This window comes from Lutra lutra, chromosome 16 (assembly GCF_902655055.1).
Source record: "Lutra lutra chromosome 16, mLutLut1.2, whole genome shotgun sequence".
In the NCBI taxonomy this organism is placed as follows: Eukaryota; Metazoa; Chordata; class Mammalia; order Carnivora; family Mustelidae; genus Lutra; species Lutra lutra.
In genome coordinates, this window is record NC_062293.1 from 18,204,658 (window position 1) to 18,227,377 (window position 22,720).

The 22,720-nt window shown below is 41.0% G+C and overlaps 1 protein-coding gene across 13 annotated transcripts in view; it reads left to right on the forward strand.

Annotated features, from left to right (window-relative positions):
• GJC1 (gap junction protein gamma 1) overlaps window positions 1–22,720 on the forward strand; it is a 36,224-nt gene that overhangs the window by 10,622 nt on the left and 2,882 nt on the right. For 6 of the 13 annotated variants that reach the window (XM_047706440.1, XM_047706437.1, XM_047706441.1 and 3 more), the window contains one exon: window positions 22,182–22,257. The exons of 1 other annotated variant lie outside the window; for it this stretch is intronic. The gene's annotated coding sequence lies outside the window, so the exon portion shown is untranslated. Of the gene's footprint in view, window positions 1–9,804; window positions 9,835–12,077; window positions 12,104–14,412; window positions 14,524–22,181; window positions 22,258–22,720 lie in introns of those variants that run through there. 6 more of the 13 variants (XM_047706435.1, XM_047706433.1, XM_047706434.1 and 3 more) reach the window with 4 other exon arrangements.

A 22,720-nucleotide genomic window follows, 5' to 3' on the forward strand; every position in this document is an offset into this window, starting at 1 on the left:
AAGCAGGCTCCCTGCTTAGCAGAGAGCCCAATGTGGGGCTCAATCCCAGGACCCTGGGATCATGACCTGAACTGAAGGCAGAGGATTAACCCACTGAGCCACCCAGGTGCCCTTTTTTATTATTAATGTTAGAGTTCTTTATGTGTTAGAGAAATAAAACCTTTTATTCTGAGAGCTGCAAATCATTTTAAGCATTCAGTATATCTTTTGAGTTGTTTACAACATTTATTTTTTGCTTTCCAAAAATTACACTGTGTATAATTGAATTTGTCATTTCTTTCATTTGACCTTTAGGTTTTTGTATCATTTTAGAAGTCTTCTCTACTCAGATTATCAAGGAAAAATAATGTCCATGGTTTTTTCTAACTGCCATTGTTTTTAATTTAATTCAACTTTTAGTTCTTTAAAGGTGTGCTTGGCATATTAGTAAACCCTCAGTACATGTTAATTTTTTTTTTTAAGATTTTATTTATCCATTTGAGACAGAGAGAGAGCATGAGTAGGGGGGAGGGAGAGGGAGAAGCAGACTCCCCTCTGTGCCAGGAGCCCACTGTGGCACTCCCTCCCAGCACCCCAGGATCATGACCTGAGCTGAAGGCAAATGCTTAACCATCTGAGCCACCCAGGCACCCTGTTTTTAATTTTAAATCCTTGATTCATTTGGAATTTACTTATTTGACAGAGAGAGAGAAAGCGAGAGAGGGAACACAAGCAGGGGGAGAGGGAGAAGGACAAGCAGGCTTCCCATTGAGTGGGGAGCCCATGTAGGGCTCTATCCCAGAACCCTGGGATAATGACCTGAGCCAAGGCGGACGCTTCACAACTGAGCCACCCAGGTGCCCATCATCTGGAATTTAAAGACCCAACTTTAATTTTTTCCAGAGAGCTACCCATGGTAGTTTATTACCATTTATTAAATATTCCATGTTTTGGGGCACCTGGGTGGCTCAGTTGGTTGGGCAACTGCCTTCGGCTCAGGTCATGAGCCTGGAGTCCTGGGATCGAGTCCCGCATCGGACTCCCTGCTCGTCGGGGAGTCTGCTTCTCCCGCTGATCTCTCTCTCCTCTCATGCTCTCTCTCTCTCAAATAAATAAATGAAATCATTTAAAAAATTAAAAAAATATATTCCATGTTTTGTCTATTGCTTTGAAATGCCACCTTATCATACATTACATTTCCAGATGTATTTTGATCTTCTGGACTTTGTGTTATGTTCCATCCCATTGATCTGTTTATCTTTTTGCCAGTTCCACTTTTTAAAATGATTAGTTTTATAATCTATAGAGAAGCTTGTATACCCTTCTTACTCTTTAAGAAAAGTTCCCAAGGGGCGCCTGGGTGGCTCAGTGGGTTAAAGCCTCTGCCTTCGGCTCAGGTCATGATCCCAGGGTCCTAGGATCGAGCCCCGCATCGGGTTCTCTACTCGGCAGGGAGCCTGCTTCCTCCTCTCTCTCTGCCTGCCTTTCTGCCTACTTTCGATCTCTGTCAAATAAATAAAATCTTTAAGAAAAAGAAAAAGAAAAGAAAAGTTCTCAAATGGGGCGCCGGGGTGGCTCAATTGTTAAGCGTCTGTCTTTGGCTCTGGTCATTATCACAGGGACCTGGGATCAAGCCCCACATTAGGCTCCCTGCTCAGCAGGAAGCCTGCTTCTCCCTCTCTCACTCCCCCTGCTTGTGTTTCCTCTCTCGCTTTCTCTCTGTCAAATAAGTAAATTAAATCTCAAAAAAAAAAGAAAAAGTTCCCAACCATTCTTAACTTTATTTTTCATGTTAAATGTGTTTATTCATTTATTATTATTCACTTATTCATTTACTCATTCTTTGATTTATTTAAGGTTTTTTTTTTGTTTTGTTTTGTTTTGTTTTAAGTAATCTTAACACCCTATGTGGGCTCAAATGCACGACCCCAGATCAAAGCCACATGCTCTTCTGACTGAGCCAGCCAGGCACCCCTTCACATTAAATTTAGAATCAATTTGTCTGCTTCCTAAGAAATCTGATTGGCATTTTTAGAAATCAAGATTGCATTACATTTTAGATCAGTTTAAGGAAAACTAATATCTTATGATGGCTTTTATATCCAAGAATATGTAGTATTTTAAGCTTTTTTTTTTTTTTTTTTAAGATTTTTTTATTCATTTATTTGACAGAGCAGGAGAGCACAGGCAGGGCTTAGCAGCAGAGGGAGAGGGAGAAGAAGCAGGCTCCCTGCTGTGCTGGGAGCTGGATGCAGGGCTCAACCTCAGGATCTTGGGATCATGACCCAAGCCGAAGGCAGTTGCTTAACCAACTGAGCCACCCAGGCACCCAGTTTTCAGTCTTTAAAGCATTTTTTAAAATTTTTTTTAAGATTTAAAAAAATTTTTTTTTATTTATTTGACAGAGAGAGAGATCACAAGTAGAGAGGCAGGCAGAAGGGCGGGGAATAGGCTCCCCGCTGAGCAGAGAGCCCAGTGTGGGGCCCAATCCCAGGACCCTGAGATCATGACCTGAGCCGAAGGCAGAGGTTTAACCCTCTGAGCCACCCAGGCGCCCTAGATTTTATTTTTAAATAATCTCTACATCCAACATGGGGCTCCAACTCACAACCTCAAGATCAAGAGTCCACATGCTCTTCTGACTCAGCCAGCCAGGTACCCCTTGACTAGCCTATCTAGATTTGTATAAAGAATGTTTCGTGAGAGAAACCGTGTAATACTTTCTGAAGGGGAATTTGTTGTTTGTGTGTCTAACTCAGCTAGCTTGCTTTGACCTTAATGTTCCAATTCAGTAGTAGATGTTCATGTTCTGTTATTCAGAGTGAAAGCTTTGTATTTATTATAGGTTGAGCAGGTCAAGCAGATGTGCGTTTCTCAGAATTACTTAGGAATAGGTTTTGGTTTCTTTTTTGTTTTTGTTTTTTTAGTTTGGAAAGATTGTTAGGAATTGGGGGAGCATCTCAGTTCTTTTACTGAATTGTGTATCTGAAGCCGTTGTATCCTATTACTTGAACTGAGAAAAGAGGATGGCAAAATGTTTATGATTGGGATGTGTCCTGGGAAGGAAATTATATATACATACCTTGCAAAGCATTCTACTGATTAGATTTATTTTGATTACCAGTTCATTATGGTTACTAGTTCAGGGAGAAATTTAAATCAACCTTATATTTTTTTTTTTAAAAAAGCTCTACAACACCCAGTGTGGGGCCCGAACTCACTATGCCACAATCAAGAGTCCCAGGCTCCACCAGCCAGCACCACTCCCATCTTAGCATTTGGAACCCATAGTAGAATGGTTTTTTTTGTTTTGTTTTGTTTTGTTTGTTTTGTTTGTTTGTTTGTTTGTTTGTTTTCTTAATTGAGAGAGAGAGAGTACAAGCTTGTGGAAAGGGCAGAGGGAGGGGAAGAAGCAGACTCCCCACTGAGGGAGCCCCACATGAGGCTTGATCCCAGGACCCTGGGATCATGACCTCCCAGAAGGCAGGTACTTAACAGACTAAAACCCCACTAGAATGCTCTTTTTTTTTTTTTTTTTAAGATTTTATTTATTTATTTGACAGAGAGAGAGATCACAAGTAGGCAGAGAGGCAGGCAGAAGCAGGCTCCCTTCTGAGCAGAAAGTCCAATGTGGGGCACGATCCCAGGACCCTGGGATCACGACCTGAGCCTAAGGCAGAGGCTTTAATCCACTGAGCCACCCAGGCGCCCCCAGAATGCTCTTAATAGAAGTTTATTTTCTACCAGGGTACCTGGCTGGCTCAGTCAGTGAGGCATGCGACCCTTGATTTTGGGGGTGTGAGTTCAAGCCCCACTTTGGGTTTAGAGCTTACTTCTTTTTTTTTTTTTTTTTTTTTTTTTTTTTTTACGATTTTATTTATTTATTTGACAGAGAGAGAGATCACAAAGTAGGCAGAGAGGCAGGCAGAGAGAGGGGGAAGCAGGCTCCCCACTGAGCAGAGAGCCGGATGCCAGGCTCGATCCCAGAGACCCTGACCCGAGCTGAAGGCAGAGGCTTAACCCACTGAGCCACCCAGGTGCCCCTAGAGCTTACTTTAAAAAAAAAAGAAAAAATTTCCTGCTGTATTTTATTTATGTGCCACAGAAAACTGTTGGTTTTTTGTTTTTGTTTTTTTTTCTTTGTGGTTTGAAATTACATACATACTGGCATGGTTTTTTGAGGTAGGGAAAATAGAGATGAAATCTGTGCTCAGAATAGTGGTCTTACTAGATTCCAGTTTAGCTAATCTTCAAAGCCTTAAAGTAATAGATGATTTTGTTTTAAATAATCAGCATGTTAGCATTTAGTATTTTCTCTCAGGAGAAATCTCTTGGGTTTATACTGAATCTCTTGGGCATATTCTTTTTTTTTTTTTTTTTTTTTTAAGATTTTTATTTATTTATTTGACAGAGATCACAAGTAGGCAGAGAGGCAGGCAGAGAGAGAGAGAGGAGGAAACAGGCTCCCTGCTGAGCAGAGAGCCCGATGTGGGGCTCGATACCAGGACCCTGAGATCATGACCTGAGCCGAAGGCAGCGGCTTAACCCACTGAGCCACCCAGGCGCCCCCTCATGGGCATATTCTTAGCCCAACAGAAGAATCCTTGATATGAAGGAGAAAAGAATGAAGTGGAGTGATTAGGACAGGAAGTATGAGTTTTATAACATTTTCACATGTCAAATAAAGATTTACTAGAACTCACTTATAATAGAGACTGGGAGGCGCCTGGGTGGCTTGGTTGGTTAAGCAGCTGACTTCGGCTCAGGTCACCATCTCAGGGTCCTAGGACCAAGCCCTGAGTCAGGACTCCCAGCTCAGCAGGGAGTCTGCTTCTTCCTCTCTGCCCCCTCCCTGCTCCTGTGCATGCTTACTTGCTATCTCGCTCTCTTTTTTTTTTAAAGATTTTATTTATTTATTTGACAGAGATCACAAACAGGCAGAGAGGCAGGCAGAGAGAGAGGAGGAAGCAGGCTCCCCGCTGAGCAGAGAGCCCGATGCGGGGCTCGATCCCAGGACCCTGAGATCATGACCCGAGCCGAAGGCAGCGGCTTAACCCACTGAGCCACCCAGGCGCCCCACTATCTCGCTCTCTTAAATAAATAAAATCTTAAAAAAGAAATATTGGAGACTGGTTAAGTTTTTGGTGGCATTTTAATAATAGTTTCCCCAAATAAGGTAACTCTTTCCAAATACTCAGTAGCAGACATTCAATAAGCAGATAGCAATGGCAACAACTGTATATTTCAAGGGACTGTTGGATATGTTAATTTTCCATGTTGCTTCTGGACCATTTTAAAATCTATTTATTTATTTATTTATTTGAGAGCGGGGCGGGGGGAGCATGAGCAGGGGGAAGGGTTGGAGGGAGAGGGAGGAGCAGACTCCCTGCTGAGCAGGGAACCTGATACGGGGCTCCATCCCAGGACTCCAAAATTGTGACCCAAGCTGAAGTCAGACACCCAACCAAGTGAGCCACCCAGACACCCCTTAATGATTGTATAGTGTTTCTAAAGGAATGTAAAGAACAATACTATGATATAGTAAGCTGCGATATATGACATCATGTCAGAATACTAGTCTTCTGGGGCGCCTGGCTGGCTCAGTTGGTAGAGCACCTGACGCTTGATCTCAGGGTCATGAGTTTGAGCCTCACGTTAGATGTAGAGATTGCTTAAATAAATAAACTTTTTAAAAAACTTTAAAAAAAAAGAATAGTGCTATCTTTTGATATATCCTTACAAATTACGAATTACCTTCTAGACTCTGTTTTACTCTGGAGTGGAATTTTATGTAAGTTCTGTCTTGGACCCCTTTATGCAGGGGGGTGTAGTAACTGTATCAAAGGTTTTATGAGGGGCACCTGGGTGGCTCAGTGGGTTAAGCCGCTGCCTTCGGCTCAGGTCATGATCTCGGAGTCCTGGGATCGAGCCCCGCATCAGGCTCTCTGCTCTCTCGGGGAGCCTGCTTCCTCCTCTCTCTCTGCCTGCCTCTCTGCCTGCTTGTGATCTCTCTGTCAAAAAAAAAAAAAAAAAAACTTTAAAAAAAAAAAAAGGTTTTATGAGATAGTTAACACTTTTCTGTGCTATACCCATTACTTAATTAGGTTTTTTTTTTTTAAAGATTTTATTTATTTGACAGAGAGAAATCACAAGTAAGCAGAGAGGCAGGCAGAGAGAGAGGAGGAAGCAGGCTCCCTGCTGAGCAGAAAGCCCGATGTGGGGCTCGAACCCAGGACCTGGGATCATGACCTGAGCCAAAGGCAGCGGCTCAACCCACTGAGCCACCCAGGCGCCCCCTTAATTAGGTCTTTATGAATGTGTGCAAATATGAAATTTGTGCCCTGACGTACTTTTTAAATTTCCCTCAGGGCTTTTGTTGCATAGAAAAAAGCTTTTCCAACTCCTTTATTACATGTTTGTTATAGAAATTACTGAAAAGCAAATAGAAATTGTTCAAAGGCCATTGTCAGTGTTGGTGTATTTCCATTCAGACATATTATTACTGGAGGGTTTTTGTTTGGTTGCTTTTTGTCTCTGCTACATAGGAGCATTTTCCCACATGATGAAATATTCTTTTTAAACAGGTCACAAATTGACAGGCTTTATACAGCCAACAAGATTATCTGGCTCAATATTATTTAAATGTTGGGTTACGTGGGTGGTACAGTCAGTTAAGTGTCCAATTCTGGATTTTGGCTCAGGTCATGGTCTCAGGGTTTTGAGATCGGGCTCTGCATCTCCCCTCCCCTGCAAAATATATATAATATATAATTTATAATATATAGTAATTTATATATATTATAGTTAGTTGCTGACGTGAACGAAAAGGAGACAGGAGAGAATGTAAATTGATACAACCCTCTTTGGAAAAGTACTAACCTGTGGAAGCTGACATGACAGTTTGCTTCTAGGTATTCAACAGGAATTCATACACAGGTTCACCAGATGACATACATGGAATGTTCATAGTAGCATTATTCATAATATTCAAAACTGGAAACTGCTCAAATGCCCATCAGCAGTAGAATGGATACATTGATACATTCACACAATATAATATAATAATATATAATATATTATATAATAATATAGTAAAGAGAATAGAATGAACAGACTAGAGCTTTAGCTTTAGTAAAATTGGTGACTCTCAACAGATGCTGAACAAAAGAAGTCAGACATAAAAGATTATATTCTTGGGACGCCTGGGTGGCTCAGTTGGTTAAGCGGCTGCCTTCGGCTCAGGTCATGATCCCAGCGTCCTGGGATCGAGTCCCACATCGGGCTCCTTGCTCGGTGGGGAGCCTGCTTCTCCCTCTGCCTCTGCCTACCACTCTGTCTGCCTGTGCTCATCCTCTCTCTCTCTCTCTCTAACAAATAAATAAAATCTTTAAAAAAAAATGAAAAATTATATTCTTTGTGATTCTGATACAAGAAAGCCCATTTTGTATGATTCCATTTATATTAAGTTCAAGAACAGGTAAACAGGTGGGTCTCAATGTGGTATAATATTGTACCCCAAGGGGGATTTGGCAATGTGTAGACATCTTTGGTTGCCACAACTGGAAGAGACCAGGAACGCTGCAGAACACTCTCTAGTTCATAGGACAGTCTCTTAAACAACTATCCCTGGGCTAAACTTACATATACTGTTGGAGGAAGGATGGTGGTTTCCCTTGGGTGTGATTGTGGCTGTGGGTGGATGGTAATGTTCTTGATTTAATGCTGGTTACAGGGGTATGTTTGGTTTGTGACAATTCACTGAACTGCGTGCTTACATTTATACACCTTTCTCTAGTTATTTTCCACTTCAGTCAAAAATTAAAAAAAAAAAAAAAATCAGGGCCCCTGGATGGCTTAGTCAGTTAAGGGTCTGCTTTCGGCTCAGGTTATGATCCCAGGGTCCTGAGATTGAATCCCACATCAGGCTCCCTGCTCGGTGGGGAGTCTGCTTCTCTCTCTGCCTTCCCCTGCTTGTGCTGGTGTTTTCTCTCTCAAACAAAATCTTTAAAATAATTTAATTTAAAAAAATTGTAAAAAATCAGACTTGACATAAACATCCAGGTCAAAGACTTTTTTTTTTTTAAAGATTTTATTTATTTATTTGACAGAGAGAGATCACAAGTAGACGGAGAGGCAGGCAGAGAGAGAGAGAGAGAGGAAAGCAGGCTTCTTGCTGAGCAGAGAGCCCGATGTGGGACTCGATCCCAGGACCCTGAGATCATGACCTGAGCCGAAGGCAGCGGCCTAACCCACTGAGCCACCCAGGCGCCCAGACTTTTTTTTTTTTTAAGATTTTATTTATTTATTTGACAGACAGAGATCACAAGTAGGCTGAGAGGCAGGCAGAGAGAGAGAGGAGGAAGCAGACTCCCCACTGAGCAGAGAACCCGATGTGGGGCTTGATCCCAGGACCCTGAGATCATGACCCGAGCCGAAGGCAGAGGCTTTAACCCACTGAGCCACCCAGGCGCCCCAAGGTCAAAGACTTTTAAAAGATATGGAAGTCTTGAGGTGCCTGGGTAGCTCAGCTGGTTGAGCTTCTGACTCTTGGTTTTGGCTCCAGTCAGGATCTCATGGGTTGTGAGATCAAGCCCCCCAGGTCGTCCTCCCTGCTGAGCAGGCAGTCTACTTGAAGAGTCTCTCCCTCTGCCCTTTCCCGAACTTGTACGCACATGCTCTCTCTCTTCCCCCCAAAAATAAATAAATCTTTTTTTTTAAAGATTTTATTTATTTGACAGAGAAGAGAGATGGTGAGAGAGAGAACACAAGCAGGGTGGGTTGGAAGGGTGAGAAGCAGACTTCCCGCTGAGCTGGGATTCTGATGCAGGGCTCAGTCCCAGGACTCTGGGATCATGACCTGAACCAAAGGCAGGCACTTAACGACTGAGCCACCCAGGCGCCTCAAATAAATAAATTAAAAAAAAAAAAAAAAAAAAAGGATGTAACTGTCTGGTAGCTCCATAGCTGTAGCTAATAAGCAGTAAGCCCCCACTTTGGCTGGTATTTTTTCCAGGCCCCATTTTTCTATTTTGGTTACTTTCATCTCCTCACTGGTATCTAGATGTTTTAAAAATACCTTAAATAACTTGAGTGAGATATCATTCATACCCTGTACAGTTAACCTATTTAAAGTGTACAATTCAAAATTTTCAATGTATTATCAGTGTTGGGTAGCCATGGCACAATTTAATTTTAGAATATTTTCATTGTCCAAAAAGAAACCCCCTACTTACTAGGGATCACTCCCTGTTTCCCCCTGTCCCATACCTTTCAGATCTAGGCAACCACTAGTCTATTTTTTTGTCTTTAGATAATTGTGTACATTTGAATTTTGTGATCTCTACTCTAAAACAATATTTATAGTAGTTGTGCAATATTTTGTCACGAGGTTATATCCTAAATTGCATAAAATTTGTCTTATTTTTGGTCATTTATTTTATTTTATTTTTAAGATTTTATTCATCCATTTTGACACAGACAGAGAGAGATCACAAGTAGGCAGGGAGGCAGGCAGTGAGAGGAGGAAGCAGGCTCCCTGCTGAGCAGAGAGTCCTAAGCAGGGCTAGATCCCAGGACCCTGAGACCATGACCTGAGCCGAAGGCAGAGGCTTAACCCACTGAGCCACCCAGGTGCCCTGGTCATTTATTTTAGATAAATTACTAGATGTGAAGTTACTGATCAAAGGATATAAACACCTTAATATTTTCTTTTTTTCTAAGATTTTTTTTTTAAGTAGTCTCTGTACCCAGCGTGGGGCTTGAACCCACGACCCCAAGATAAGAGTTGCATGAGTCGCATGCTCTTCTGACTGAGCCAGCCAGGTACCCCAGAATGTAAACGCTTTAAAGTTCCCAGTAAGTATTAACCACAGTACCTCCCAGAGAGGTTATACCAGACTGCCCTCCCCATTAGTGGATGATAGTATTTTTTTTTTTGCATATTTTATGCTATGAACCTAGTCATACTGGAAATGTTACACATTTTTGTTTTGTCTTAGAGGTGTTCATTCTCCTAGAGTGATGATTATTCAGACAGTTGATTTGACCTAAACTCAAGCTGTTTTGGGCAAGTGTACCAATACTGTCCTTTTTAACATGAAGATAGTACCACTTAGGATGTGAATGAATGCATTATTCCCAGATTCCTCATACTTCTCCAGCTGGTTCCTGAAGGTTCTTAGATTCCAATAGAGTGGCTTTTTGCCAGCACAAATTGACACGTCAGCCCACAGTGATGTATTTTGTATCCTTGTTGGTTAATAGAGCCAAGATTTCAAACTACATTCTCTCTACTAGGTTTTATAATTCGACTCACAACAAATTATATTGTGTTTCTCAAATACTGTCCATAGCCAAGAGCTCTTTTGAAAACAAGTTGTTTTTATGTTTGTAATACATAGATTACTGTTTGCTAGTGAACTGCCATAATGCTTTTGCTTGGAAATTGTCACTAGCTAGTTATTAAACATCTATTACCGCTCATGCAGAATTAACTTCCACTTAAAACATTCCAGTTGAACAAAACTTCATTGTAAACCCTTTAATTGATTCCTTGTCTCTGTACATAAAGCAGTCTCATTCAGGAGTGTGAGTCACTAGCACGATTCTTAGTGGATTGCTCAGCTTGTGACCCAGGATACCCAGATAGTTAATATTTTAGAATCGTGGTGAGTCGGTATTGAAATCTTTTAGCTTGATTCAACCACAGATTTTCTGGGATGACTTGTTTGGGAAGTGCCTTCTTCACACTTTGACATCTTATCATTGTTAATTTCACTGCAGTTAGTTCACCTCTTTCTTGCTCCCTAGAGTTCTGAATTCCCCATAATTTGTTTTTTTTTTTTTTTTTTTTTTTTTTATTCTGCCTGAGGTGATTTTCATCAAGTGTTAATAGACAGGACCTTAGAAATCATCTGATATTCTCCACTTATTTTACAAATGAAAAAATGGAAAGAAATACTCCTGAAATGCCTGTTAAAATCTCTTGGCTCCTGGGACACCTGGGTGGCTCAGTGGGTTAAAGCCTCTGCCTTCGGCTCATGATCCCAGGGTCCTGGGATCAAGCCCCGCATCACATCGGGCTCTCTGCTCAGCAGGGAACCTGCTTCCTCCCCTCTTTCTCTCTGCTTGCCTCTCTGCCTACTTGGGATCTCTGTCTGTCAAATAAATAAATAAAATCATTTAAAAAAATAAATAAATAAAATCTCTTGGCTCCTAGTTCAGTGCTTACTTCATCTTGGTTTCATAAAATTCAACATTAGGAATGACTATTCTAGAAAATTAATTTTAGTTCATCCTGGACTTTGTTTTTATTTTAAAAAGAAACTAAGATTTTAAAATCTGGCTTATGATGGGTTTGGGGTATTGTTTGTTTTTTTTAATTAGAAGGAGATTAAAGCTTGGCTCTGACCCATTTGGACTTCATTGTTGGATTTGGAAAACATTTAGAACAGCACTACCTACTTTAAAATTTTAAATTTCCTGTTATAATAGTTTAGTAAGATTAAAAATTGACAAGGGACAAGTTACTGGGTTTTTTAATTGTTGATCTGGAACCCTTGGGAGCTTTTTTAACATGAGTACTAGAGAGTCATTTCCAAAGATATATATATATTAAAGTGATATTTTTAGATTAACAGTTGTTTTTTGTGGCCAACATAATAGTAAAGAGCTTGCAGTGGAAAAAATGAATCAGATAAACTGAAAAGTAAAGCATTTCCCTGTAGTGTCACTATACTCTAAAATGTTTAAACTTTAACAGATGATTCTAGTTAGCTTCCTCTACTCCTTTGTTGCTTGGCATATATAACTATTTTTTTTTTAATTTTTTTTATTTATATAACTGTATATTAAATATCTCTTGAATACAACTGTAGTTTTTTTAAAAAGTGTAAATTTCCTATAAACTGCTAGATTGCAAGCTTCTTGATGGTAGGTGAGTACCAATTGCGTGAATGAATTTTAGTCTAAAACTTTTTTTTTTAAGATTTTATTTATTTATTTGAGGGAGAGGAAGAAGAAGAAGGCTCCCCACTGAACAGGGAGCCCAACTTAGGCTGGATCCCAGGACCCTGGAGTCATGACCTGAGCTGAAGACAGATGCTTAACTGACTGAGCCATTCAGGTGCCCCATCGTCTAAAACTTTCTTTATCCTTTTTTATTGTGGTAAAATATACTTAACATAAAATTTATCATTTTACCCATTTTTTAAGTGTACAGTTCTGTGGCATTAAGTAAATTTACATCATTATGCAACCATCTCCCCAACTTCTGAATCTTACCAACAGAAACTGTACCTATTAAACATAGTTCCCTGTTCCTTTCAGCTCCTGGCAATCACCATTTTATTTTGTTCCTATGAATTTGCTTATTGTAGCTATTTCATGTAACTGGAATCATATAACATTGGTCCTGTTGTAACTGACTTTCACTTGGCATAATTTTGTCAAGCTTCATCTATGTGTCAGAATTTCCTTCCTTTCAAGGCTGAAGAACATTCCATTGTACATTAACGAAATGTCCTATTTTGTTTATTCATCTGGCAGTGGACACTTGGGTTGCTTCTTACCTTTTTTGGCCCTTGTGAATAATTCCGTGAACATGAGTATACAGAATCTGTTTGAGTCCCTGCTTTTGTTTCTTTGGGTATATACCCAGAAGGAGAATTGCTGGATCATACGGTAGTTGTATATTTAATATTTTGAGGAAATTATAACCATACTGTTTTCTCTGTAGCAGCTGCACCATTTTAGATTCCCAGCAAAGGTTTCACTTTCTCCACAGCTTTGTCAGCACTTGTTCTTTTCTTGTTCTGTGATATACATTCTGATGGGTGATGTGATGTATCTTATGGGTTGTTTGTTTTAAGATTTTATTTATTTGTCAGAGAGAGATTGAGCTTGTGAGTGAACAAGCAGGGGTCATGGCAGGGCAGAGGGAGAAGCCGGGTCCTTGCCGAGCAGGCAGCCTGATGTGGACTCTATCCCAGGACCACCCAGGTGCCCCAATTTAAACTCCTATTAACCGAAACTTTGTTTCTTAAAAAATATATTGAAATCCGGGCACCTGGGTGGCTCAGTGGGTTAAGTCTCTGCCTTCGGCTCAGGTCATGATCCCAGGGTCCTGGGATCAAGTCCCACATCGGGCTCTCTGCTCTGCGGGGAGCCTGCTTCCTCCTCTCTCTCTTTCTCACTCTGCCTGCCTCTCTGCATACTTGTGATCTCTGTCAAATAAATAAATAAAATCTTTAAAAAAAATATATATATATATATATATATATATATATTGAAATCATTGGTGAGGGAGTGAGGAAACCAGCATTCTCATACTCTAGTAGTGGAGATATAAGTAGGCACCAGCTTTTTGGGGGGGTAATTTGGTAATACAGATCAAAAGCTTTAGAATTTTTTTTTTTTAAGATTTTTATTTATTTATTTGACAGAGAGAGATCACAAGTAGACGGAGAGGAAGGCAGAGAGAGAGAGAGAGAGAGGGAAGCAGGCTTCTCGCTGAGCAGAGAGCCCGATGCGGGACTCGATCCCAGGACCCTGAGATCATGACCTGAGCCGAAGGCAGCGGCTTAACCCACTGAGCCAACCAGGCGCCCCAAAAGCTTTAGAATTTTTGAAGAGAGAGTGGCCCAAAACGTTGACCCTTTCTTGTAAAAACACACACACACACACACACACACACACACACACACACACACTCTGCCTCTCTGCCCTCTTGTGATTTTTCTCTCTGTGTGTCAAATAAAATCTTTTTTTAAAAAATTAGTCTCTTTCCCTTCTCTGAGGTTTTTGGGGTTTTTCTTGTTTTTGTTTAAGATTTTGTTTATTTGTTTGTTTGTTTGACTTGAACAAGCACAAGGATGGGGAGCAGCAGGCTACCCACTGAGCAGAGAACCTAATTCAGGGCTCCATCCCAGGACCCTGGAATCATGACCTGAGTGAAAGGTAGACACTTAGCCGACTGAGTCACCCAGGCACTTCCTTCTCTAAGTATTTTCACGTTTCGTACTTTTATACTATTCATTGTATTCTGTCCTGAAATATGATTGTATCAGTGAACATGGTTTACATTTTCTACTTAATACATATTCATTCAAATCTTCTGTTTAATATAGCACACATTCGGGGCGCCTGGGTGGCTCAGTGGGTTAAGCCGCTGCCTTCGGCTCAGGTCATGATCCCAGGATCCTGGGATTGAGCCCCGCATCGGGCTCTCTGCTCAGCAAGAAGCCTGCTTCCCTCTCTCTCTCTCTCTGCCTGCCTCTCCGTCTACTTGTGATCTCTCTCTGTCAAATAAATAAATAAAATCTTAAAAAAAAAAAAAAAAAACTTGAAACAAACAAACAAAAAGCAAAGTTTAAAAAAAAAATATATATATATATATAGCACACATTCATTGAGTGCTTTTTGTGTCCTGGGCAGCATACTAGGAGCTAAGTGTCCAGAAAATTTAAAGAAACATAGACTTTCAAGACATCAAGGAACTCCTATTCCAGCAGAAGAAACCAGTATCACTAATGTTGATTTAATAGAGTAAGTCCTGGTATTGGGGGAATGAAGAATTATTATGGGCTTTGGGGGGTGGTTGATTGAGGAGGTCAAGGAAACTTGAATTGACCTTTGAGATCTTAAAGGATGAAATTTTTCCAGGTAAAAAATTGTGGAAGGATATTTTGAAGTGGAGGAGGGTTGCCTGCCTGGCTTAGTTGGTAGAGCATGCAACTCGTGATCGCAGGGTGGGAGTAGAGAATACTTAAGGTTGAGGAAAAGTCAATGAGCAGAGATTTAAATTTATTTATTTATTTTCATTTATTTATTTGTATGTATTTATTTGAGAGAGAGAGACACAACGAGAGAGGGAACACAAGCAGAGGGAGTGTGAGAGGCAGTGTGGGGAGGCGGACACTTCACTGACTGAGCCACCCATGTGCCTCAGGGGAAGTGGATTTAATAGAGGAAACAACAAATCATAACAAATCATATATGAAAGTGCATAGTGTGAATTAATACAAATAATGAATTTCTTCAATTTGAAGTAAAACACATTAAGATGAACACAAAACAGGTTTTTGAAGAAGAATTTGTTAAAAAGTTACAAAAGAATTTTTTTTTTAATCTCAAGCAGACTTTATAGGGCACAGAATGCCTTTAGAGGTATTTTCTTTTAAAAGCTAATAAATTCATTCAGTTCAAAAAAAACAAGACAATATTAAAGGATGCATAGGGGCACCTGGGTGGCTCTGTCTGTTGGAGACTGACTCTTGGTTTCAGCTCAAGTCATGATCTCGGGGTCTGAGTTGATGCCCCATGTTGGGTTCCACCCTCAGCAGGGAATCTGAGATTTTCTCCCTTTTTCTCTGCCCCTACCTGTGCTCGCTTGCGCACGCACTCTCTCTCTCTCAAGTAAATTAAAAAAATATATATATATATATTTATATAAATATATATATATATATATATCCATATATATATGGATGGCACTTGGGTGGCTCAGTTGATTAAGCATCTGCCTTCAGCTGAGGTCATGATTCCAGTGTCCTGGGATCAAGTACAGCATTGGGCTCCCTGCTCAGTGGGGAGTCAGCTTCTCTGTCTACCCTTCCACTGCTCTCTCTCTGTCTCTGTGTGTGTCTCTCAAATAAATAAAATATTTTTTAAAAAATAAAAAAACAATAAAAATTAAAAAGATATATAATCAAAAGTGTTGATTCTACCGTGTCCTCCTTACTCTCCGACTTTTGTTGGTTTTTTTTTTTTTTTTAAAGTTTGTTTATTCATTTAAGTAGTCTCTACACCCAGTGTGGGGCTTGAAAATACAACTCCGAGATCTAGAGTCCCATGCTCTTCCAACTGAGCCAGCCCATCGCCCCCTTGTGTGTCTTTATAGAAATAAAAGGAAAAACACATTGGGGTTTTTTTCCTCTCTACATAAAAGGCATGCCTAAATATATACTTACATACCTTGCTATTTCCACAGATTAAATGTCTTGGATGTCTTTCTATACAGGGAGAGCATTCTTCCTTATTTGTGTAGATAGACCATAGTGAATTTAACCATTAGCCTAGATAGTGGACATTTGAGTCCATTATAAAAATAATGTGATTATTCCCAAAAGTGAGATTACAGGTCAAAGGATAGGTGCATTTATACTTTTGTTGGATCTTGCCAAATTGCCATCAGAAGTTATAGCACTCCCATCAATGATGTATGAGAATATCTATTTCTCCATAGCCTCCCCAACTGTTTTATTTTTATCAACATGATAGAAAAATTATATCTCAAAGTTGTTTTATTTTAGAGATATAATTCACATGCCTTGAATTTCATCCTTTTAAGGTGTATAGTTAGTGATTTTTAGTGTATTCAGAAGGTTGTGTAGCTATCACCCCTGTCAAATTTTCATCATCCCAAAGAGATACCCTGTATCCATTAATAGTCACGTTCTATTTCTCAAAGCCCCAGACAACCACTAATCTTTCTGTCTCTGCATTTACATTTCATATAAATGGAGTCATATAAAGTTTGGCTCTTTTGTGTTTGACTTGTTTCACTTAGCTTTATTTTTTCAAGGTTCATCCATGTTGTGCATCTTTTTTAAGGTGAACTTATAGGGGGTTTTGCCATGGAATGTCTGTTTGTGTACCTTGCCTATTTTCTGTTGGATTGTTGGGTGGGGTTTTTTGTTTGTAAGTTTGGGTTGTTTTGTTTTCTCTTTTTCGTAACTCTTTTTGTGATAGGGAAATTGGGTCTTTACCTGTAAAAGAGTTACCAAAGGGGCATCTGGCTGGGTTAGTGGAGTGTGCAGTTCTTGATCTCAGGGTTGTGAATTTGAGCCCCACATTGGGTGTAGAGATTGCTTAGAAATAAAATCTTAAAAAAGATTTTACATGGTGTGCCTGCATTGCAGTCGTTCAGCCAACTGAGCCACCCAGGAGCCCCTCTTCTAAGATTTTTTTTTTTTTTTAAGATTTTATTTATTTATTTGACAGAGATCACAAGTAGGCAGAGAGGCAGGCAGAGAGAAAGAGGAGGAGGAGGCAGGCTCCCCGCTGAGCAGAGAGCCCGATTCGGGGCCCAGTTCCAGGACCCTAGGATCATGACCTGAGCTGAAGGCAGAGGCTCTAAGTCACTGAGCCACCCAGGTGCCCAAATTGCAGTATTCTTTACTTAATAATTCATTCTAGAAAAAATAATTTTTCCGCCTTTGAATTTAATCAAGAAATTGATCGGTGAGACTATATAAAATAAGAAAATTTGAAGCAAGACGATAAACTGAAGTGTTTACATTAAAGGTCAGATGGCTAATGTCTATACTATGTTGAGAATACATTCTCCAAATAAATGGGCAAAAGTCTAGAAATAGTCAGTGAAGGGGGGTAGATATGGGATAACCGTGTCCTGATACATTAGAAACAAAAACTGAGGGGTGCCTGGGATGCCTGGCTGACTCAGTAGAGCATACAACTCTTGATCTTGGGGTTGTGAGTTTGAGCCACATGTTGGGTTTAGCAATTACTTTAAAATAAAATCTTAAAAAAATTTTTTTCAGGGCACCTGGGTGACAATCAGTTAAGTGTCTGCCTTCAACTCGGGTTGTGATCCCAGGGCCCTAGGATTGAGCCCCGCATCAGTCACCTTGCTCAGCGGGGAGCCTGCTTCTCCCTCTCCCTGCCTTTCTCCCTCTCTCTCTGACAAATAAATAAATAACATCTTTAAAAAACAACATACAAATTGACATAATTTTTAAATGGGATTGACATCTGTGTGAAGTAGCATAACAGTGCTGATGAGGTTGAGGTGAAATTGTAATCGTTCTTTGCCAGGCATTAGTCTTTTTAGAAAGTTGGATGACAGTGGTGGCTCTGGAGGTTAAGGGTCCAACTTTCTTTTCTTTTCTTTCTTTTTTTTTTTTTTTTTTTTTTTTTAAGATTTTATTTATTTATTTATTTGACAGAGAGAGATCACAAGTAGACAGAGAGGCAGGCAGAGAGAGGGGGGCGGGGGAGCAGGCTCCCCGCCGAGCAGAGAGCCCGATGCGGGCCCCGATCCCAGGACCCTGAGATCATGACCTGAGCCGAAGGCAGCGGCTTAACCCACTGAGCCACCCAGGCGCCCGGGTCCAACTCTCTTTTTATTTATTTGTTTGTTTGTTTGTTTGTTTGACAGAGAAAGCACAAGCAGGAAGAGGGAGAAGCAGGCTTCCCACTGAGCAGGGAACCTGACTCTGGGCCCATGAGGGTCCAACTCTTTTATTTCAGCTCACACGTTGATCTCAGGGTTGTGAGTTCAAGATTCGTTTTGGGCTCCACACCCAGCCTGGAGCCTAATTTGAAAAATAAATAAATACATAAATAAATAAATAAGAAAGTTGGATGACAGTACAAAGCAAGAGCCATGCAGGTTTAAATTTCCTGTGACCGTTTCTTAGAATTTATCTATAGATAAATTCAACAAAAGCATAAAGAATATATTTTTTCAAAAAGCTATTAAGTTCAAAAGTACGTGTAAGTCCGTTGGGACTTTCTTTAGCAAGAAACTTTTAGGTATTTGCCATCCCCCTCCTCTCACCACCACTTGTCACATGCTCCCCTGTCACTTCCCTTCATAGATAGAGAGTATGGAAATGACTCTTACTTTTTCATGAGAGCCATTCACAGGTAAATTGTACACTCTCACTCCCCATTCCTTATCCATGTCTGTTTGCTAAAACAGGGAAGTCAGAGAAGACTATGTCCTGAATTTTAGGCTTCTGATAGCGGAGCAAAAAAAGGCAGAAGAGAGGGAACTGTAGTAGAGCAAGAACACAATGAGACCACACTTGGTAATGACATGTTCTGCATAGAAATGTCAATTCCAGAACTCACCCTTCTACTCATTCCATTTTCTCTCTCTCATTACCTCCCTCCCTCTCCCCGCTGCTCCCCTCATACACCCTTGGAGTAGTGTAGTCTGATATTTAAGCCATTCTCTTTAATGTTTGCAAGGAAAGGAAAGGAATTTGAAAAGAGTATCAAATCTGTTGACTCTTTAGTAGGATAGTGATGGCTGCCATTGATTTTAGGAAGCCCATGGTTATTTTAGAAAGAAAATTTCCCAGGACCCTTTTTATGAGATGCTGAAATTAAGTTACTAAACACAGCATTGCTTATTCTCTAGCTGTGGGTGTGGGGTGCTTTGGCACTTAAAAATGCCCCTGGGGGGACGCCTGGGTGGCTCAATTGGTTAAGCAGCTGCCTTCGGCTCAGGTCATGATCCCAGCGTCCTGGGATCGAGTCCCACATCGGGCTCCTTGCTCATCAGGGAGCCTGCTTCTCCCTTTGCCTCTGCCTGCCATTCTGTCTGCTTGTGCTTGCTCTCTCTCCCTCTCTCTCTCTGACAAATAAATAAATAAAATCTTTAAAAAAAAAAAAATGCCCCTGGGAAAACAGGGTTCACCATTTTCTAGGCCTACCCCACAACTTAGCCAATGTGCAGTGCTCACTTCCAGTGTGTTTCACTGCTTTATAACTTATACGAGGTTTGAGGGACATACCCCATTCCTCCTCCCCCAAAGAACTTAGATTATTACATGAGATGGTGAACTGTTGAGTGATTCTTTCATAGCAATAATTACCAAAAAGATAACTTGTTGGGGTGGCTCAGTCAGTTAAGCGGCTGACTCAGTTTCTGCTTAGGTCATGATGTCAGACGCATGAGATCAAACCCCACGTCAGGCTTCACACTCAGCACGGAGTCTGCTTCAGATGCTCTCTCCCTCTGCCCCTCCTGCTCATTCTCTCTCTGTCTCAAATAAATTTTAAAAATCTTTTTAAAAAGTGATATTTGGGGCGCCTGGGTGACTCAGTGGGTTAAGCCGCTGCCTTCGGCTCAAGTCATGATCTCGGGGTCCTGGGATCGAGTCCCGCATCGGGCTCTCTGCTCGGCAGGGAGCCTGCTTCTCTCTCTCTCTCTCTCTCTCTCTCTCTCTCTCTCTCTCTGCCTGCCTCTCCGTCTACTTGTGGTCTCTCTGTCAAATAAATAAAATCTTTAAATAAATAAATAAATAAAAAGTGATATTTGTTTGTCTTTGGTATGGAGGAAGATGTAGAGGATGAATTTTCTAATTAACAATAATACTTTGATGATTTTGACTCACTGGAATAAACAGAATTTCAGGCTTCAGGGGAAATGGTTTAGATGGGGTATTTGGGAACAGTCTGAACTTGGATGTGAATCATGACAGGAGTTCGATGTTGGAAACTTGAGTTATGTCACCATTTAAAGAGTATATATTTCTATTTTGTGATTTTATAGCTTGTGTATTCAGTAAGAGAAGTGCTGAGCTCATTTAGACATTAGGGCTGGGAATGTACTTGAAGTCCTGTGGTGAGATGCTTGTGTGCTCGGATTCTGTACATAAGGAGATACTCGCATGTTTTGTAGATGCCTGGACTACTATCTTTTCTTATTTTCACCGACCTTTTGAAAATCGCTCTACGGGCGCCTGGGTGGCTCAGTGGGTTAAACCTCTGCCTTTGGCTCAGGTCATGATCTCAGGGTCCTGGGATCAAGCCCCGAATCTGGCTCTCTGCTCAGCGGGGAGCCTGCTTCCCCCTCTCTCTCTGCCTACTTGTGATCTCTCTTTCTGTCTGATAAATAAAATCTTTAAAAAAAAAAGAAAAAAGAAAATAGTTCTAGGTTTTTTCCCTATATATTAACCTCCTCCTCAGATTTTTCTAAGTTACCATGAACATGTAACACTTATGGATTGTTTTAAATTTATTAAATTAAATGATAGCCAGTGAACAAATTTGCCACCTTATGGATGGATCCCTCTTGGCCACAGCTACTCAGAGTTGGCAGAACTTGATAATAAACAATTCTTTAGGGGCGCCTGGGTGGCTCAGTGGGTTAAATCCTCTGCCTTTGGCTCAGGTCGTGATCTCAGGGGTCCTGGGATCGAGCCCCACATCGGGCTCTCTGCTCAGCATGAAACCTGCTTCCTCCTCTCTCTCTGCCTGCCTCTCTGCCTACTTGTGATCTGTCAAATAAATAAATAGAATTTAAAAAAATAAAAATAAACAATACTTTATCCTGGGTTGGTTGGTTTGTTTTAAAGATTTTATTTATTTACTTATTTTTAAAGATTTTATTTATTTAAGAGAGAGACAGTGAGAGAGCATGAGAGGGGAGAAAGTCAGAGGGAGAAGCAGACTCTCCAAGGAGCAGGGAGCCTGATGTGGGACTCAATCCCAGGACTCTGGGATCATGACCTGAGCTGAAGGCAGTCACTTAACCAACTTAGCCACCCAGGCCCCCCTTAAGATTTTATTTTTAAGTAATTTCTATACGCAGCACAGGGTTGAACCCACAACCCCGAGATCAGGAGTTGCATAGTTCACCACCTGAGCCAGCCAGGCGCCCCGGGACTTATTTTATTTTATTTTATTTTTTTAAGATTTTATTTATTTATTTGACAGAGAGATCACAAGCAGATGGAGAGGCAGGCAGAGAGAGAGAGAGAGGGAAGCAGACTCCCCGCCGAGCAGAGAGCCCGATGCGGGACTCGATCCCAGGACCCTGAGATCATGACCTGAGCCGAAGGCAGCGGCTTAACCCACTGAGCCACCCAGGCGCCCTTATTTTATTTTTTTAATCACAATACAGATGCAGGTGTTTTCTTTCTGTGAGCAGTTTCTTTGTGTGAATTTATAAATCACCCTATGTGGATTCGGATGTCCCAGTGACTGAGAGCCAGCTGTTGGGTGTTTTAACTAAACAGCTTACTCCCAGTTGGCCGCTTAAATCCCGGTGAGAGGTATTAGCTGCTCAGAGCATCCAGGGTGAAGATTTTCACAAGGCTTTTTGTGACCTGTTTTAAATTTGTTGAGATTGTTCTGCTTTGGCTTTTTCCTATAGGTGCCAGAGTTGATCTGCTTCAGATTTCCACTAATGACTCATCTTCCTGTCATATTTTCTTAGACTACAACAACTTAAGATTATCTCTGGATTACTTTTAAACAGTTTTTTCTACAGCATGCATTGAGAGGAATAAACAGTGGTATTGAAATTCAAGCCTGTTTCTACCTCATGCTGATTGATTCCTGCGCTCCATAGAAAACTTCGTTTCTTCCTGCAAATGGCACTTTAATGATTCATTATTTTCTATGGGAGGAAGCTTGTGACCTTCTTTTGTCTTTTTTCCTTCCAGAGGGAATCTGGAAAAGTTGTAAGCAAAACATCATTTCTCTAAGAAAGTACTGGGTAACAGAAGTTCCAGATAACAGGTAAAGCGTAAACTTCGGTCATGCCAATAATCACCGATAATCTGCAAAAGTAAACTGGGAGAGAGAAGTGTCAGGTGTTGCGTTAGGGATTTTAATTTTTTTTTAAGATTTTATTTATTTATCTGACAGAGATCACAAGAAGGCCAAAGACGCAAGCAGAGGTGTGGGGGGGGGGCTGGTTCCCCGATGAGCAGAGAGCCGGATGTGGGGCTCGATCCCAGGGTCCTGAGATAACGACCTAAGCTGAAGGCAGAGGCCCAATCCACTGAGCCACCCAGGTGCCCCAAGATTTTACTTTTATTTGAGAGACAGTGAGAGAACATGAGAGGGGAGAAGGTCATAGGGAGAAGCAGGTTCCCTGTGGAGTCGGGAACCCAACCCAATGCGGGACTCAGTCCTGGGACTCCAGGATCACAACCTGAGCCAAAGGCAGTGGCCCAACCAACTAAGCCAACCAGGCGCC